We start from the raw sequence: 16,446 nt of genomic DNA, 5'->3' as shown, positions 1-16,446 counted from the left end.
CACCTTCAGGGATGAGGCCTCAACCACCTCCCTGGGCAACCCATTCCAGCCTCTCACCACTCTCCTGCTCAACAACTTCCTCCTCCCCTCCAGCCTCACTCTCCCCACCTCCAGCTTTGCTCCATTCCCCCTAGTCCTGGCACCCCCTGAGAGCCTGAAAAGTCCCTCCCCAGATTTTTTGTAGACCCCCTTCAGATCCTGGATGGCCACCAGAAGGTCACCTCAGAGCCTCCTCTTCCCCAGGCTGAACAGCCCCAACTCTTTCAGTCTGTCCTCATAGCAGAGCCGCTCCAGCCCTGTGGCCCTTCTCTGGACACGCTCCAGCACGTCTGCATCCTTCTTGTACTGGGGGCCCCAGAACTGGATGCAGTACTCCAGGTGGGGTCTCAGCAGTGCAGAGTAGAGGGGGAGAATCATCTCCCTCAACCTGCTGGCCACACTTCTCCTGATGCAGCCCAGGCTCTGCTTGGCCCTCCAGGATGCAAGTGCACACTGCCAGCTCCTGTGGAGCTTCTTGTCCACCAGCACCCCCAAGTCCCTCTCCTCAGGGCTGCTCCCCAGCCACCCACTGCCCAGCCTGGATTTGTGCTTCGCATTGCCGTGACCCAGATGCAGGACACTGCACTTGGTCTTGTTGAACCTCATGAGCTTGGCTTGTGCCCACCTCTCCAGCCTGTCCAGCTCCCTCTGGATGGATCCCTGCCCTCCAGCCTGGCTGCTGCACCACACAGCTTGGTGTGATCAGCAAACTTGCTGAGGGTGCACTCATTGCCACTGTCCATGGCACCCACAAAGATGTTGAACAAGGTCTCAGGACTGATCTCTGAGGGCCCCCACTTGTCACTGGTCTCCACTTGGACATGGACCCATTGACAGCCACTCTTTGGGTGCGCCCATGAAGCCAGTTCTGTATCCACCCAGTGGTGCACCCCTCAAACCCATGTGGCACCAGCTTGGAGACCAGGATGTGGTGCGGGACAGTGTCAAAGGCCTTGCTCGGCTCCAGGTCAATGGCATCAGTTGCTCACCTCTCATCTATTCATGTTGTGACCTGTTCATAGAAGGCCACCAGGTTTGTCAGGCAGGATTTGCCCTTGGTGAAGCCATGCTGATTGTAGCCAACCACCTCTTCACTGTTCTCCTGCCTCAGCAGTGCCTCCAGGAGGATCTGCTCCATAATCTTACTGGGCACAGAGGTGAGACTGACTGGCCTGGAGTTCCCTGGCTCCTCCTTCCTACCCCATTTGACAATGGGAGTTCTGTTTCCCTTTTTCCAGTCAGTGGGAACTGCACCAGACGGCCATGACTTCTGGAATAGAATAGAGAGGGGTTTAGCAACCTCATCTGCCAGTTCCCTCAGCACCCGTGGGTGCATCCCATGGGGTCCCATGCACTTGAACACTTTCAGGTTCTTCAGGTGACCACAAACCTGATCTTCACTTATGATGGGCAGCTCTTCCTTCTAGACCCTGGCTCCAGGAGTGTGGCTGGAGGCCTTTGCAGTGAAGACTGAAGGAAAGAAGTTGTGAGAACCTCAGCCTTTGCCATGTCACTTGTGACCATTTCACCTGTTTCCTTTCTGAGGGGGCCCACATGTTCCCTAGGCTTCTTTTGGCCATTAATATACCTGCAGAAATTCTTGGTGTTCCCTTTGACTTCCCTGGCTGGATTCAATTCAAGCTCTGCCTTGGCTTTCCTAAGCAGATCTCTAGCTGCTGGGGCCTCTTCCTTATATCTCCCCCGTTCCTGCTGTCCTTTATTCTACTCCTTGTAGAGTTCCTTTTTGTGTGACAGAATGTGCAGGAGCTCCTTGCTCAGCCAGGCAGGCCTCCTAACATTCTTCCCTGCTTTCCTCTTTGTTGGTATGCATTGCTTCTGGACACAGAGGAGATGATCCTTGAATCCTGACCAGCTGTCCTGGGCCCCTCTTCCCTCCAGGGCTTCATCCCATGATACTTTGGCCAGCAGATCCTTGAAGCGATCAAAGTCTGCACACCTAAAGTCTAGGGTGGTAAGCTTAGAATACGTCCTCCTGGTTGCCCCAGGGATCTTAAATTCAACTGCATCATGGTCACTGCAGCCAAGGCTGTCCCTGAGCCTCACATCAGCCACCAGCTCTTCCCTGTTGGTGAGAGCAAGGTCCAGCATAGCACCTTTTCTCGTTGCTTCCTCTACCATTTGGAAGAGGAAGTTGTCATCTATGCAATCCAGGAACATCCTGGATTGCTGATGCCTTGCTGTGTTGTCCCAGGTGAGCCCTGGCTCACTGTGACTTCCCCAGCCTAGGGCTTTGTGAGCGTTCAGCTTGCCCAGCTGATCTCTGGCCCAGTCCTCATCAGACAAAAGAGGCCAAGACTGCGTCGTCCCCTGCTGCAGAACAACGCAGCCCCTGTGCATTTGGACAAAACAAGGAGGCCGTTGCAGGCTGGAGGGAAGCCCACAGTGGGTAGCAGTGATGGCCTCAAGGACCTTGCCTGCACTCACTAGGCTCTACTGTGGTCTGGGTTTTGTGAACAAAGAGGTGCTCCTGTCCTTCCCTGTCCAGGACCCACGCCCAGATCAACCTAGTTTGCTCAGAAAGTCGAACTCAGAGGCCAGAGGCAGCCTGGTTTTGAGGAGAGACACAGACAAAAGCTCATAGTCCCTTGCTCCCTGGGTCAGGGATGGGATGGCCCAGCCCATGTGCTGCCAGTTACAGAGGGACATTGGATCAGTCTCCCAGAGCATTTGAGAGTCACTGTTATGTGGAAGAGTTGGGATAACCCGGAAGGCCAGGCAACCAGGGGTCATTGTGCTGGGGACTTCAGTGGACACCATGTCCTGGCCTTGGGCGTGCCAGGGACACCAAAGCTCATAGCCCTAGAGTGCCTCTTTCCTCCCGTGCATTTCCACACCCTAGCTCTACTCCTGAAACACCTGGGGCTTCTCTGCAGCCTCCTGTATATGCTCCCTCCCAAGGCATTTCCTTCTGGTGGCTGCTCAAGGGCTCCCCTGACTCTCTCCAGCCCACAAACCCAACATTTTGAAGAGAGCTCTGCAGGTCTCTATTCCAATCCACTGCTGCGAGCAGACCAAACTTCCCAGTCACTTCAGCCGCCTCAGCAGCTACCTCTAAGTCTTGTTCTGTCACCCTGTGAACACTGCCTCTGCCAGAGAGGTCACAGTCTCTCTCTCTCCATGTCCCCTGTCCCTTGTTTTCCCCAAATGAGAGCTGGTGCTTGCTTGCCGCGACTTTGAGTGCTTCCTCCTGCCCTTCTACAGTGCTCCTCCACCAGAGAAGTGACCTTCTCTGAGACAGCTCATCCAGAGGGATCTCCCCTGCCATGCCCCTTGGTAGCCTGTCCAGACCCTCTTGCTTCTTCCCACCACACGAGCAGACTTAGGTAGGGAAGTGGAGAATGTGCTGGAAAAGAGTAAGTCAGCGTGTGGGAGGGTGATCAAAGAGCTGCCTGTGTCCTTCCCTGCAAGACACCCACCCCCAGACCGACCTGTTTGGATCATCAAGTTCAGCCCAGAGGACAGAGGCCTGCATGGCCTGCTTTGGAGGAGCGACACAGGGCAAGAAGCCAAAGGCTCCTGGCTCTTTTTCCTGGCTCAGGGATGATGAGCTTCATTATGGAAGTTCCAGTTTCAAAGGGACACCGAATCAATCCCCCAGAGCACCTGAGAGTCATCATGATGTGGAAGAGTTGGGAAAAACCCTGAGCTGCAGGCAAACATGAGTGTCACTGCTGCTGTGGACTTCAGTGGCCACAGTGGCCTGGCCTCAAGCGTGCCAGGTGTACCAGAGCTCGCAGCCTCATTCTTCCCAAAATGCTGCTTTCTTCAAGGGCATTTCCACACGTGTCAGCCCCATTCCTGAAGCACCTGAGGCTTCTATGCCACCTTATGCTGCCGCTGTCTAGCCATGGCACTGCCCTCTTGTGCCTGCTCGAGGGCCTCTGTGCCCTTCTGAAGAATGATGATTAGAAGGGCTTCTGGAAATCCTTTAGGACAGCTTCCAGCTCTGATCAGACCAAACTTCCCAGGTACCTCAGGAAGCCCTGGGTCTTGTCATGTCTGGTTACGAACACTGCCACTGTTGAGAGGTCACTGCCTCTTGGGCAACTCTGCCAGGCCTGCACTGTGCCTGTCTCCCCTCTTTTCCCACTGGCACACCAGGCATTAGCCTTCGTGCAGTTTGTGGGTGATTGAGTGTTGGGGATCACTCCAGTTGTGCTGTGTGCGGACATCTGAAGAGGAGACATTTTGCAGCCTGTGAGAGAGACCAAGACAGAGGAAGGGAAGAATGGTGAGCCCTGGCAGTGCCAGGGAGCATTAGGCACAGTGGGGATGTGGGGTTTTCCAGCTGAGGTGCATACAGGAGAGAGTGGTGAAGTGGCAGCAGCTGTCTCATAACCCGAAGGTCATAGTTTAAAACCATCCTGTACTATTTGCCTTTTTTCTCTGCTCCTCACAGCTGCTGCCTCTCCCAGCAATTTTTCACCTGCCCTGCTCCTGCTCTGTAACGCTTACAGGTTTGAAGGGCTGGGGCACAGTGGAAGCCATACATATATACACTGTTATAGATTTTTAAAGATGATTTATTAACTATACTATAATAACAAAAGCAATCTACTACCTAGCACAGCAGAAGCATAATCCTGACACACATGCTGTCAATCCCAGTAGATAGGGTGATGCGCAGTGGCTTCAAGATGGCAAAGCACCAACTCTTAGCGGGCTGGGCCACAGTGGTCAAATGGTTGCCACAGCGTGTCGCAGACTCTGGGTGAGTTATATACCCTCTGCATCCTGGCTCGTAGTGCCAGGAGGCAGGCAAAGCACGCCTTTAGTGATGCAATGCTAAATACACCACTGGGCTTGGAATATAAGAAAGATAGTCTCGTACCCTTAAAGGTCAGTACTACAGCCACCCTCCTCTTCATCGCTTACACAATAACTTTCTTCATCACTTATGTACTGGCTTTCCCCCCGCCTACCCTCCAAGGTTCCAGTGGCACACCAGGCCAGCTTCGTGGGTAGCGATACATTTTGCTACTTGCTTCCTCTACTCTTGTCCTTGGGTTATTACATTGCATACAGTCACAAGAATCAAGCCTTGCCAGCAGCCACATCCACAGAGAGTTACAATACAATAGAGCCCCTGTTCATTGGTTACAGCTACAGATCATAGTCCATCGTCACATCTCGGAAGCTTTCTCATCACTAACACATGTAATTTTCCCATCACTGTTATGTGCTCTCTGGGCACTCATGGATGCAGACATTCTGTTCCCTCAGACCCTTCTCTCCGTCACTGACGTCTGCTTTCTCTTTTGCCTTCTTGGGAGCCAGCACTTCAAAAATGACCCTCAGCAAGGCAGATGGGTGGAAATGGATCAGCAGGCATAGTAGTTTGCCTAAGAAAATCGGTGTTTCTTCCTTTCCATCAGGCAGCTCAGTCCCAAATTTCCCAGCTGTAGGTCAGGACCACCAATGGGCAGGTGAGGAGAAGGACAAGGCTGGTGCTAGTCTGGGAAACACCAGTGTGATCAGCAGGACTCATCTGAGGGTTTTCTCCATTCAAGTTTTTTTTGCTGAGATGCCCACCTGTAGGTCCAGGCAGCAGCAGGGCCAATCAGGTGTTCCCAATGGGCACTGCATTGGCTCTAAATGGCTAGGTGCTGATATTAGAGGGGAGAGGGGGTGTTGCAAGGACACCCCTTGCAAAAACATCTAAGGGGTTGCTGTGGTGGCCATCAGCCAATCACAAAGAGCTATGAGAACCAATGGAGAACGATGTTGTCAAAAGTTGCCTCTTCCTTGTACTTAGTGAGCAGGGGCTTCCTTACCTGATGTGTTTCTGGGTCTATGGGTAGAGCTGGTTGGTCCTCAGAGCCAGCCATGAGTCTGTCTGAGAGCAGGTGGGTGATTACAACACAGTCAAGAAATGGCTGTCAGCCAATTGCAGAGCAGTATAGAATCATAGAATCAACCAGGTTGGAAGAGACCTCCAAGATCACCCAGTCCAACCTGTGTCTGGGTTAGGGTGCTGGATGAGAAAACAGCAGCTGAGTGAAAACAGTGGCCCTCTGTACACAATGTCCTACTCAGATGGACACAACCATTCATGGATGCTGGCACAGACATTCACCAGAGAAAACATGCACCATGCAAAACCAGGAGCAGCACAAGGCAGGGTTTAGGCTAGGAACAGGAAGTGGGTAGAGTCCTGCTGACACTGCTGCTGAGCCTCTCCCCATCATTTGTGAAAAGCAGCAGAGGTGCCTGGGGACTGGCAGAAAGCCAGTGGAACTCCAGGCTTCAAAAAAGGCAAGAAGGAAGACCCAGGCAACTCCAGACCAGTCAGCCTCACCTCCATCCCTGGAAAGATGATGGAGCAGCTCATTCTGAAGGCCACCTTTAAGCACACGGAAGAGAAGCCAGCATGGATTTACCAAGGGCAGATCTCCCTTGGCTAACCTGATAGCCCCCTATGATACCATGACCAAATAAGCAGGCAAAGGCAGAGCTGTGGTTGTCATCTGCCTTGGCTTCAGCAAGGCTTTTGGTGCTCTCTCCATAACTTGCTCCCTAGGATAGGACAAGGAGCAATGGATGTAAGCTGCAGCACAGGAGGTTCCACCTCAACACAAGGGGGAACTTCTTTACTGTAAGAGCCACAGAGTACTGGAACAGGAACAGGCTCTCCAGAAGGGCTGTGGAGTCTCCTCCTCTGGAGACTTTCAAGGACTGTCTGGGTGAGTTCCTCTGTGACCTGAGCTAGATAGTATGATCCTGCTCTGGCAGGGGAGTTGGACTCGATGGTCTCTTTGGGTCCCTTCCAACCCCTGACATCCTGTGAACATCCTCTTAGGAGATGCGTCACAGGTGGATGGTCTGTGAGGTGGATCGAAAACTGCCCAAGAGCAGAGTTCAGAGAGTTGTCATAAGTGGCACAGAGTGGCCAGTGGTGTTCCCCAGGGATTAGAGCTGGATCCAGTTTTGTTCAGTACCTTTATCAACAATCTGCATGAGGGCATTGAGTGCACCCTCAGCAAGTTCCCTGATGATACAAAACTAGGGGGGGGGGGGGGGGAGGGGGGGAGGGAGAGGAGTGTGACTGACAACCCTCAGGTTGTGCTGTCATCCAACCAGATCTGGACAGGCTGAGAGCTGGACAAAGGAAAACCTCATGGAGTTCAGTAAGGACAAGTGCAGGGTCCTGCATCTGGAGAGGAATAACAACAGGCACCAGTACAGGTTGGAGCTGCCCTGCTGGAAAGCAGCTCCATAGAGAAAGACCTTGGAGCACTGGTAGGCAGAAAGTTCTCCATGGGCCAGCAATGTGCCCTTGTGGCCAAGAGAGCCAAGGGCATCCTGGGGTGCATCAGGAAAAGCATGGCCAGCAGGGCTAGGGAGGTTCTTCTCCCCCTCTGCCCTGTTGAGACCACACCTAGAGTACTGCATCCATATTTGGGCTCCTCAGTTCAAGAGGGACAGGGACCTGCTGGAGAGAGTCCAACAGAGAGCCATGAAGACGAGTGGGGGACTTGAGCACCTCTTCTATGGAGAGAGACCGAGAGCTGTGGGGCTGTTCTTAGTCTGGAGAAGAGAAGGCCGAGAGGGGATCTGATCAATGTGTACAAATATCTGAGGGGTGGGTTTTAAGTGGCTGGGGCCAATCTCTTCTCAGTGGTCAGCAGCAATAAGACAAGGAGCAACAGCTACAAACTGGAACAAACTCCTCAATGTGAGGAGAAACTTATTTATGGTGAGAGTGACGGAACCCTGGAGCAGGCTGCCCAGAGAGGTTGTGGAGTTTCCTTCTCTGGAGACTTTCCAAACCCATCTGGATGCATTGCTGTGTGAACTACCCTGGGTGATCCTGCCTTGACAGAGGATGGGAGTTGGGGACCTCTGGAAGTCCCTTCCAACCTCTAAAGTTCTCTGGTTCTGTGATGTCCAACCTAAATCTTCCCTGCTCCAGTTTCAGACCATTGCCCCTCATCCTGCCCCCACAGGCCCTTCTGAAGAGTCCCTGCCCAGCCTTCCAGTAGATCTTCTTCAGATATTGAAATGCAAGCTCTAAGGTCTCCCTGGAGCCTTCTCCAGGCTGAACAGACTCAATTCCTTCATCCTGGCTTCATAGGAGAGGTTTTCCAGCCCTCTGATCATCTTGCTGGCCTCCTCTGGACCTGCTCCATCAGGCCCACATCTCTCTTCTACTGGGGGCCCCAGAGCTGGACACAGCACTGCAGGTGAGGTCTCCCCAGGGCAGAGCAGAGGGACAGCATCCCCCCTCTCCATCTCTGGCCACGCTGCTTTGGATGCAGCCCAAGGCTGCACTTTGCCTTCTGGGCTGCAAGTGGCCATTGCTGGCTCCTGCCCAGCTTCTCACCCACCAGCATCCCCGAGTCCTTCTCTGCAGGGCTGCTCTCTATCTCATCATCCCCAACCTGGATTGATTGCCCCAAGCCGGGTGCAGGACCCTGCACTTTGCCTTATTGAACCTGATGAGGCTGTCCTCAGCCCAGCTCTCCAGCCTGTTCAGGTCCCTCTAGATGGCAACCATCCTGTCCTTCAGACTTATCAACCACACCACTCAGCCTGCTGCCATCTGCAGACTTGCTGAGTGTGCCTCAATCTCACTGTCTGTAGCACTGATGAAGGTATGGAACAGCTCTGGCCCCACAAAAATAGCCAGGAGCTTTTGGCACCCTGCCCTGTGCCGCTCCTCCAAAGCAGGCCACGCAGGCCTCTGGCTCCTGGGCGGAACCTGCTGATCCAAACAGGCCAGTCTAGGGGTGGGCCTCTTCCAGGGAAGGACACAGGCAGCTCTTTGATCACAAACCCCAGTCCTTCACATCCATCTTTGGTCCTCACTCCGCAGCACTGGGATCTGCTCACCGCTGCTGGCAACGTCACGCTCATCTTCTGGTGACCCACTTGTGGGCCTCAGAGGTTCAGCTGGTAGAGTGGGCCCCAGACCTCAAGCCAGTGTTCAGGGGAACATATAGTTGGAGCGGGACATCGTGAGAGGTTCTTTCCAACCCAAGCTGTTTGATGAAAGAGAAGGGGAAGGCTCATTCCCTGCTCTTGGCACTGCAGAGGACACATCTGGATCAGTGTCCCCCATTTTGTGTCCCAGGGACAAGAAGTGAAGACTTCTCATGCAGGGAAACTGGCAGAGGAGCAGGCAGAAGGGATGGCTGGAGCACATGGCATAGGGAGGGAGGGCAAGGGCAGCAGGCTTGTGGAGCCTGGCACAGACGTGTGAGGGGAGGAGGAGTGCGTGGCACTGCTGTCTCCCACCACCTACAGGAGGTTATGGGAGGAATGCAGCCAAGACTCACATGGCAGCCTTCAAACAGCAGCCATGGCCTTGACAAATGCTGAATCTTGAGGGGTGCAGGATGGGTAAAACGAGGGCTGGACCATAACACTCTAAACAGCAAAACTGTGTGTGGGATCTCTTTGAAACTGACACCAGAGGTAAAAGAGCAAAGGAGAACTGGAAGAGACTGAAGGACACTTCAGTTAGAGCAAGGGAGCTCTCAATCCTGACATCCAGAAAGTCAGGCAAGGGAGGCAGGAGGCCACCTTGGTGAAGTCAAGATGTCCCAGGCAAACTGGCATGCCAAGCCAAAGTACACTGGCAGCACAGGCAGGGATACACATCCTGGAGAGATTGTAGGGATTGTGTTGGGAGTCCAAGGAGGGGATCAGGACAGCCAAGGCACCGCCGGAGCTGCGTGGGCCAGTGATGTGACACGGACAAGAAGGGTTCCTTCAGGTGCATGGGACAGCAAAGGAAGAGGGAAGAAGCTGCACCCCTTGATGAGTGAGGCCTGGCTATAGCCACGTGGAGAAGACAGAGGTACTCAGTGAGCGGTTTGTGTCGCTCTTCACAACAAACGCTCAGCCAGGCCACTCAATCCACAGGATACAAGGGCAGGCCTGGGAGAATGAAATGCCACCCACCACAGAAGACCTGGCTCGAGATCACACAAGGAGCAGGAAAGCCCACAAACTGATGGGACCTGATGAGATGCATCAGTGGGTCCTGAGGGAACTGGCAGAAGAAGTTTCAGAGTCACTATCCATCAAATGTGACAATCTGTGGCAGAGTGGTGAAGTTCCCAGTGACTGGAAATGGAGACACATCAACCCCGAGGAACTGCAGACACGTCAGTCTCAGCCCTCTGCCCAGCAAGATCCTGGGGCAGATCCTCCTGGAAGTTGCAACCTGGCTGATTCTATGATTCTATGATTCTATGCTAAAGCACATGGGAAACAGAGAGGTTAATGGTAAGAGCCAGCCTGGCTTCACTAAGGGCAAAGGGTGCCTGACCAGCTTGGTGGCTTTCTACAACACAGTTACCATATTGACAGACGAAGGAAGAGTGGCTGATGTCATGTAGCTGGACCTGCACAGAACATGAGATTGTCTCTCACACGACATCCTTGCTTCTAAACTAGAGAGAGGTGGATTTGACAGGTGGGCCACTCAGTAAGGAAGGAATGGTCTTGATTGTTTTGCTCAAAGCTGAAGGCAGTAGCTTGCTGCCCGCGTAGAGACTAGCAGTGAGGGGTGTCCCTCGGGGGTCCATATAAGGATCAGTACCATTTAACATCTCTGGACATGGGCAGTGGGAGAGAGGATATGCTCAGCACGCTTGTGGATGCCACCAAGCTGAGTGGTGTGGTTGATACTCCAGTGGGAAGGGATGCCACTGAGAGGCACCTTGACAGGCCAGAGAGGGGAGCTTAGGAAAACCTCATGAACTTAAGTGGGTCCAAGGTCCTGCATCTGGGTCTGGGCAACCCAAAGCATGAATACAGGCTGGGCCATAATTGGATTGAGATTAGTTCAGAGCAGAAAGATGTGGGAGCATTGGTGGAAGGTGGTATGCATTAGCAAAACATTTCAGATGAAAGAGGTGAGGGCTGAGTCAGCAGCGAGGCCTCTGCCAGAGGCAACTCCGAGGTGCTCAGATGCTTCATGCACAAGGAATGTTTGTGGCCCCGCAGGCATCAGGGACACAGCATAAAAGCCTGAGCGGCTCCAGGCTCTGCATCCTCCTCTCTTGCCTCCCTTTCCACAAGGAACAAGGTAAGCCTGAGCCTGGCTCCATCCCTCCCCGTGGGCTGAGCTGCTGCTGTGGTGGCTGCTGAGGCTGACACTTGGGCTGGCTAAGCTTGGCCCTGCACCGCAGCTGTAGAAGGGCTGTCACCTCTTTCCCTTTGGATGGAGGGTAGAGGGGGGTGTCTTTTGATCAGAAGACGATCAACGTGCTCCGCTGCAGGAAGCTCTGCCCGCAGGCATTTGCACTTTCAGCAGGAGATGTGGCCCTGGGCAGCCCGGGCTAGGTGGAAGCTAGCGCAGGAGGGTTGGACAAGATGACTTTTGAGGACCCCTTCCAACCCAGTGCAATCTGTGAAGCTGTGAATGTTCTCTGGCCAAAGGCTGATTTCTGAGGCACCTGTGCAACCCAGCCCGTGCGTGCTGGCAGCACTGCGTCAATCTTCTCCTGTGCTGCTGCTCCGGGGAACGCAGGGGGAGGCCCTGCTGCAGGCAGCAGTCACTTGGGCACATCTTTGCTCCCAGTTCTTCAGACGCAGCCTGCGGGCCAGGTGTCACACCTGTTCTGTGCGCTGACAGGGTCAGCTGCAGGCCCTTTCTGGACGTGGACCTAGAAATGGAGGCTGATGTTGAGATCCGTGTTTCCTCTCTGCTCTGTGTTTCAGCTTTGCCTCCCTCCCCAAGAGATGTCTTGCTTCAGACCCTGTCCTCCACGCTCCTGTGGCAACTGTGGCCCAACCCCGCTTGCCAGCAGCTGCAGCGAGCCCTGCTTCGCCCGCTGCGCCGACTCCACGGTGGCCATCGAGGCTTCCCCGGTGGTGGTGACCCTGCCGGGCCCCATCCTCACCTCCTTCCCTCAGAACACAGCCGTGGGATCCTCTCTGTCAGCTGCTGTGGGCAGCTCGCTCAGCACCGGTGGGGTTCCCATCTCTTCGGGCAGCTCCTTCGGTCTGAGCGGCTCAGGGCTGTGCCTGCCTGTCCCCCGCTGCAATCTCAACTGCTGAAGCTGCCCCGTCACCCCCTTTGCAACGGGAAGGAAGAGCCGGACTGCACAGCACCACCATGGCCACAGCCTGCAGATGGGCTGCGTGACCTCGTGCCACCTGGCAGGCCCGGAGGGGCCTGTGCCCACAGCTGCTCCTGGCTGCATGGCAAGCCTGGCTGTGCCTCCTCTGCCTCTGCTTTGCTCGGAGCTCCTGCAGAAAGGGCTTCTTCTGCTCTGCTTTGCTGAACCTGCTGCTGATGCGGGGAGGGTGCTGGAGTTAGGGACTGCTCTGGGTGGGGGGGATTGCCCCCGGCTAGAGCAGAACGGGGAAAGGCAAGCTCGTAGCGTGCAGCTTGTCCCTGGGAAATGGGCCATCCCCTGTGCCTCCCTCGGGCCTGACAAGTGTTTCTTGCTTCCTGCTCTCTGCCTCTGCCTTTGCTCCTTCTCATTAAAGACTTTGTGCGGCATAGCTGGAGTCTCGTGGTGGTTTGTCCTGCCTGAAGTGATGCCAGGGAAACAAAACAAATGGGGACACAACAGAGAAACTGAAAAGCAGTGGAGAAGCAGGGGAGAGAGGTAAAAATCCCATTAATGCCACCCACTGTGACCCTGCTTTACTTGGGGGGTGGGGGGTGGGGTGTGTGTGTGTGTGTGTGTGTGTGTGTGTTTCAGTTCAACTGATTTCAGTCCGAGCGCTGGGAACTCAGGAATGGAAGGAGAGCCCTCCACCCTGAGAGCAGCAGAGACGTCACCTGGGGAGAGAAACCCTCCCTCTGTGGTATCCCAGTTGCATTCCGTTTGTGCAGCATGGCTGGAGACTCGGGGCGGTTTGTCTGTCGCCTCCCTCCCTCGGGTCAGTGCTCTGCAAAGAAGGAGGGCTGCCTTCTGCACCTTGCAGAAGCCACCTGGCTGGTGAACAGCAGGGGATCAGTCAACAGAACTGGTCCTGATCATTCTGCCCTACTGCCCACAGTTGAGGGAGATGGAGTTCCTGTAGTCTGCAAAAGGAATCTGCTGGGGAAAACTGTGTGGGTTGCTCCTGCTTCTGGAGACAAATCTATCACAGAGGTGGTATCTGCTGAGGGTCCTGGTCACACATACTGGGTAATGCTTGAAAATGGTACTATCGAGTGTGTTCCCCAGAGAAACCTCACCTTAGCTGAAAAGGTCTAAATCTCAGAGTTGTTTCCATGTAATCTTGTATCATAGTTGTATAATTGTTGTGTAATAATTGTATTATACTCTCCTGAGGCTGCCTTCTGTCCTCATCTTCCCACCAGTTGTGGACAGAGCTCCCTGAACTCGTATCAAAGCACCGAAAATAATCAAGCAGGCAAAAGGAGGACCAAAAAGCCTCAGGAGAAGGGAGTGTGAGTCTCTGGCGTAGTGATCATGGTGCTGTGACATCTCTCAGGGTGAGACTTGCTGCCCACCACTGCAGGTATTCAAGATCCAACCTCCTTTCTTCTGCCCCTGGATGCAGCACATCTCCCTGCTTGCTCAGCGCACAGGGAAGTTGTCACTGCCTGCCCCGAGCAGCTTCTCTGGCTGAGGACAGAAGCAGGCCTATGGACTGGGCGCAGGTGACAACAGATCCCGAGGTGGCAGGAAGAGCAGGACAGCTGTGCTGAGCTGCACTGTGCAGGGCGCCTTCGAGGGCACCTTCAGGCAGGGAGCTCTGGCCTTTGTGAGCCCGAATCTCAGCTGAGTCCTGGCATTTGAGAGCCAGGTTTGTGACTCCTTTCCTCTTGGCGATGCACCTTGCTGCTCACAGGTGTTTTGGAGGCAAGGAGCAGCTGAGCTGCTCAGCAGTGAAGCAAGGCCTCTTGCACGCAAGCATGGAGCCAGGCTTATTTGTCCTTACTTTCCCACTAAAATTGCTGAATACAGGGGAAATCCTGCTGCCCTTGACAAGGTAGACAATTTCAGAGAACAGAGCAGAGTTGAATACAAGCTATGAAAAGAGATGTAATGTTGTTGGTTCTTGAACAGAGTTTAAGAATCACATTTGCTCTGACATCCCAAGCAGCACAGCCCCACCAGCTGTCTTACACCTGAAACTATAGTGGCTCATCTCCACGATTGCACAGAGGGGTCTTAGTGCTAGCAAGGGAGGGAGGACACCTCCACGGTCTGAGAATCTTGACAGCATTCAGAAAGTGTACCCCACTTTAGGTGTCATGAATGCAGACTGTGCTCAAGGTCTCTGCCAGAATGCTTGGGTACTCACCTCTGAGCTTCTGCAGTGCAATCCTTAGGGTTTTCTGATGCTTCTGCCCAGGGAGACTCGGTAAGGAAAGTATCTTCAGTATAGACAGAATGCCCACACAGGTGCTCTGAGCCTTCTCTCAGAAACAAGGGAAGTATCTGCACAAGTTGTATGTTTTACATCAGGAGGCTGAGCTGCAGGAAAGAGTTAAAAGGGCTTAATTGATTAGTTAAAAATAAAGTTAAAAGTATAAGAGCTGAGTCTGGGGAGAGGCAGACTGCTCCAGAGTCATGTTCCAGTTGCAGACAACTCAGAGAATGAGCTGCCTGGACCCTGGTAATCCACAAACCCAGGGCTCTGCCAGAGTCGCCATGCTCCAGCCTTACAACCAGTGACAGTGGGGAAGCACTAACAGCTATGGACAGCCCTGACCGAGATGCACAAGGAGTACCAGCAGTACACAATGGGCATGGAAAACAGAAATGACATGCCAGCAGTGAGTGACTCTCTACTAGAAAGCACCAAGGCCTGACAGGGAGTGGTGGGCACTGTGCCGCCTTCTAGGAGCTAAGGTTGGCAATGGTGCTGAGCTCATTAAGAGCACCCATTATTGCTACTCTTTCACATGGGCACAAATGACACCGCAACCCAAACCAGGGCAGAATCAAGAAAGTACTCTGGTGCAACAAGTGAAAAATGTTGGGGCCTAAGTCATCTTTTCCTTTATTTTATCAGTCAGAGACATGGAGGCAGCCAGAAATAGGTGTGTAAAGCATCACCCTCTGGCTACATGGCTGGTGCCATTGTGAGAGTTTTGGGGTTTACAGCAATGGGACATTCTTTGCTGAGCACAACCAGTTAGGCAGGGATGGAATCCATCTGCCTAGTATGGGCAAGTGGATCCTTGACCAGCTTAGTTAAACAGTCTGTAAACTGAAGAATTTGTGGGGTGGGAGCCAAAATGGTAATGCTTAAGAAACAAGATGCTCTCCACTCCAGGATGTCCTCCAGCACCTGCAGACCTAGCTGGAGCAAGTCCCCCTGCAGCGTTATGGGCAGAAGTAGGGAGAAGGGGCAACCAAGGCCCTTGCACTTGCCACAGCAGGCTCAACGCCAGGATTTCAGAGGGGCATGTTTCCTGCTCAGGAAGGCAAGTACAGGATAGGTGAAGGGAAGGATGCTGAGGACTGGCAGTGCAGGCATGGCTGTGGCAGGTCCACACTGTACTAGTGAGAGCAGAGTGGCGCAGCGGAAGCGTGCTGGGCCCATAACCCAGAGGTCGATGGATCGAAACCATCCTCTGCTAACTGTGTTTTGCTTTGCTCCTCTCTTCAAGAAGCTTTCAGCTGCTCTGGGCCCTCCTCTTCCTTCACACCATCCTCTCTAACACTGACCACTTTTCCTTTTTGCCTTCTTAGCAGATACCACTGAAATGAATCCCAAAACTCAGGCAGAGTTCTGCAGTAGGTATGTTTTATTACAGCGCTGGGTGCAGCAGGATGGCTCCATCAATCCTGCACACCCCATGCTGGCACATGCCACAGTTTATGTCACAAGAGCAGGCATATTCATAATAGGAGGGAGGGTTGTTACAATTATTTCTTGGAGTTCATTGACATAGATATTTTCCCATTTTCCACCCCAGTTTCAATCCTGGTGGTCTGGAATGGTTATCTGCGAAGACCATCCCACACAGTCTTCCTCACAGAGTCTTTCTCATCTCTGGTCAGCAGACCCTTCTTTGTTGCTGATGTCAGCATATCTCTGCTTCTCATTTATCTCTTTCCCACTTTTCGTAGTCACTGCAGGCCTGGGCCTTTACAAGATTGCTTATCACAAATCTCCAAGGAGTAGCTGCAGACACTTCTTCAGTAGCTCTTTTTTAGGTTTGCATATTAGCTACTGATTACTATAAACAAACATTTCTACAGAGTTTGATGTTTCAAGGTTTGTCAAAATGAGCATCTGGTCTATGAGACCTTTTTACCAGCATTCCTTGATTTTTCTTATATCACCACTCACAAAATCCACCCTCAGCAGGGTGGATGAACGTCTGTGGAGCACAGATACAGCTCCTCTTACAGCCACATGGAAGCCCTGGGGAAATCGGTGTTTCTCACTTCCAATCAAGGCATCTCAGTTCCCAAATTCCCAGCTGCAGGCAAGGTGTTCCATGAATCTGCA

At 53.3% G+C, this 16,446-nt stretch overlaps 1 non-coding gene across 1 annotated transcript; it reads left to right on the top strand.

Moving 5' to 3' along the window:
* Positions 1–15,496: 15,496 nt before the first annotated feature.
* Positions 15,497–15,568, top strand: TRNAM-CAU (transfer RNA methionine (anticodon CAU)). Its single transcript has one exon. It is a non-coding gene; the product is annotated as a tRNA-Met (tRNA).
* The last annotated feature ends 878 nt before the right edge of the window (positions 15,569–16,446 follow it).

Source organism: Pogoniulus pusillus, chromosome 17 (genome assembly GCF_015220805.1).
Source record: "Pogoniulus pusillus isolate bPogPus1 chromosome 17, bPogPus1.pri, whole genome shotgun sequence".
NCBI classification, from domain to species: domain Eukaryota; kingdom Metazoa; phylum Chordata; class Aves; order Piciformes; family Lybiidae; genus Pogoniulus; species Pogoniulus pusillus.
This window is presented reverse-complemented; position numbering and strand designations above follow the sequence as displayed.